The sequence below is a fragment of the Antechinus flavipes genome, chromosome 3, assembly GCF_016432865.1.
Source record: "Antechinus flavipes isolate AdamAnt ecotype Samford, QLD, Australia chromosome 3, AdamAnt_v2, whole genome shotgun sequence".
In the NCBI taxonomy this organism is placed as follows: Eukaryota; Metazoa; Chordata; class Mammalia; order Dasyuromorphia; family Dasyuridae; genus Antechinus; species Antechinus flavipes.
This window is the reverse complement of record NC_067400.1, coordinates 480,104,443-480,107,425: the sequence shown is the minus strand read 5'-3', so window position 1 is coordinate 480,107,425 and position 2,983 is coordinate 480,104,443. Positions and strand designations below refer to the sequence as shown.

The following is a 2,983-nucleotide window of genomic DNA, read 5'->3' as shown; positions in this document are numbered from 1 at the left end:
AAAATACAGGTCCTGTGTTTGAAACATTTCTAATGAAATTAAGACTGAAATAATCCCATGGAAGCATGTTACAAGAAAACTAGCCTTATTTTCTGGGGAATCTTAAGGTTTGGACTAAAAAGGCTATGAATTTCTAATAGGAAGATCTGGACCTTTGAAATTCTGAGCAAAGATGCTCTGACTACACTTTTGGGACTCTGTTAATACCATATACAAAAAATCAAAACTTTCTGGAGAAAGAGGTATGTCATACTGGGTCAAGCACTCTTGAAATTAATTGATAAAGAAGAAAAAGAAATGACTCCCTGAAATTTCCCATAATTGCTGGAGTACAATCCAGCATAGAGAACAATTTGTCTTCATTCCAGGTCACTGACTTCAAAATCAAACTTTTCTCCCAGAAAAAAACCTGAAATCAGTAGAGTTAGGGAGAAGAGATTATATATCTTCTCAAATCCATCCCAAACATTCCTTCGGTAGATAACTTGCCTGTAAGAAACTAATCCCTTCTATTCATTCTTGAGGAAAGTCCACCCCTTGATTCCTAATGAAGGTGAGCATTTTCAAACTTGTTAGAATATAAGCCCCAGGATAAGATAATACAAAATAAACTGGAGAGTTCAGTCATTTGGATTATGTCCTCCACTCCCTACCATAAATCCAAGAGATTTTTTCCACACTAAGAATTGCCTCTTACTAAGAGATCAGCTGCTACACTGATCAAAAGTCTTTTTTAATTGGTAAAAAGAAATGGCAACCCATGGGGTATCTAATATCAGAAAGGCTTAGATAATGAGCCATATCAGTTCCCTCCTAGGCCTATTCAAGGTAATATAAAGTTGGAGGCAGCATCCATGTTCACTGCCCCCTCTGACTTTGCTGTCTCCAGTACTAGGGATATTGATATAAAATGGACAAACTTCTCTTAGGCCTTTCTCTTCTCTGCCTCACATGGACTATGTCTGGGGGATGGTGTACAAAGTGTCCAAAAAGATCCATGACAATCACTGGTAAGAAATGATTCACAAGGAAATACTTTCTAGAATCCTGATGCACTCTTCATATACCCTCCAAGACTCCTAAATCTCTCCTTTCAGATTATGGTAACACTGGGGAGTATGGGACTAGGGCTAGACTACTTCTCTTGAAACTAAGAGAGAAGCAACAGGAGAGAACCGGAGTTAGGGCTTGCTCTACTGTGATTATTTTTAGTCATCTAACTCTTGTCCTCTTCCCTGCTTGGTAGGCACAAGGGGTCCCAGGTCCACTTTGAAGTTGGATCCTTCTCATGGTTTCAACAAGGAAGAAGAATATCTCCTGGAAAAGACAGGGTAGTCTCAGATGGAAATGGTTCAAAGAATGGGCCTTCAGATTCTTTCCCCATCTCTGAAAGCATTTTAGCTAATAGAAACTTCCATTACAAGCAGAGCCAAGCTTAACGTTTGCACCTTGTTTTCTATTATTCCAACAGCTTCTCAGAATCTGAAATGTAAAACTTGTTAGCATGTTTTTTCCAAAAGGAGATTGCGTTAGTGGACTTAGCACCTGTACTGCAAAAATAAATGAGACCTGTTCAACTGAGAGAATCTTTCCCTGGGTGGATGTAGGGGGAAGGTGAGCTGATTCATTGGAGCTGGATAATCCTGATAGCCCTTGCCTTTGTAGCTTTGGCCATCTTAGTCCCTGGTCTAGGGAGGCTTCCAGTGGTCACAGGAGATAGAGCATCCCAGGAATAATAATTCTTAAGTCTAGAGATTCCTGGAATGTATTTCTATGGATGATCCTGAACAGAAGCTAAACTCACTTCAAATAAGTTTTCCTCTATTACCACAGCTGGAAGGTAACAGAAATGGAGGTGGCTACTATAATTGCCTTGAATTCTCTCATCAAGACCATTGGAAATGTTTTTCTTTCCACTTCCCTAGATGGACTCATTCAGTATGGAAAGCTGGAGTGTAAAGAACATTGTCAAGAGTCAAAAAGTGTGATAAAGAAAAAGATGATTTCATCTGAGTGCTGTCTGGGTTGAAACTTCTATAATAATATCTAGGAGCTCTGACTTTCCTCCCCAGCCACTAATTTCTGGAAAACTATGACCTCAACCTGAAGACTACACTGGGCATTCATCTCTCTGAATTTTTGATAACCCTCAACTAGAAGGTTGGTTTCTCCTACTCTTACTTCCAGAATCCACTGATGAGTCCCTTATTTCTGTCTCTTTTCACGTATAAGAAAATGATTTGAATATATTATTATTACAAAGGAAAATCTCCCTTGAATTAGACTTTTTGAGACCAAGATACCTCTCCCTCCTTAAAAAGGTCCTCTACCTGAGAGCCAGTGTGACTTCAGAAGGAGCCAAGGAACAATCAATATGGTGTTTACTGCCCAACAACTCTAGGAAAAATTCCAGAAGCAGAACACGGGTCTGTATGTACCATTTGTAGATCTGACCAAGGCCTTTGATATTGTCCGTTGTGGGAATTTATGGAAAATTATGTCCAAATTCAGTTGCCCAGAGAAGTTCATCAATATAGTCCATCAATTTCATGGGGGCATGTTTGCCTGGGTTCAGGACAATGACCAATGCTCTCTAGCTTTCCCAGTCACCAATGGAGTGAAACAAGGCTGTGTACTTGCTCCCATGCTTTTTAACATGATGTTTTCAGCCGTGTTGCCAAATGCCTTCAATAAGGACAAACATGGAATCAAAGTCAGCTATCATACGAATAGTAAAATTTTAAACTTGAAAAAGCTACAAGCCAAAACTAAAGTGGATGGAGTGTTGGTACATGATTTTTTTGTTTGCAGATGATTATACACTCAACGAAGCCTTCAAAGCTGAAATGCAACAAAGTATAGATCAGATCTCTGCTGCTTGTGCTAATTTTGGCCCAACAATTAGCACCATGAAAACACAGCCCCTCCATCAGGCAGCATGACACCATGCATATGTGAAACCATAAGTTACAGTAAATGATGA

The 2,983-nt window shown here is 39.5% G+C and overlaps 1 long non-coding RNA gene across 1 annotated transcript; it reads left to right on the top strand.

Moving 5' to 3' along the window:
• The first annotated feature begins 834 nt into the window (after positions 1-834).
• Positions 835-1,586, top strand: LOC127554845 (uncharacterized). The gene is made up of 2 exons (XR_007952090.1): positions 835-1,010; positions 1,247-1,586. It is a non-coding gene; the product is annotated as an uncharacterized LOC127554845 (long non-coding RNA).
• The last annotated feature ends 1,397 nt before the right edge of the window (positions 1,587-2,983 follow it).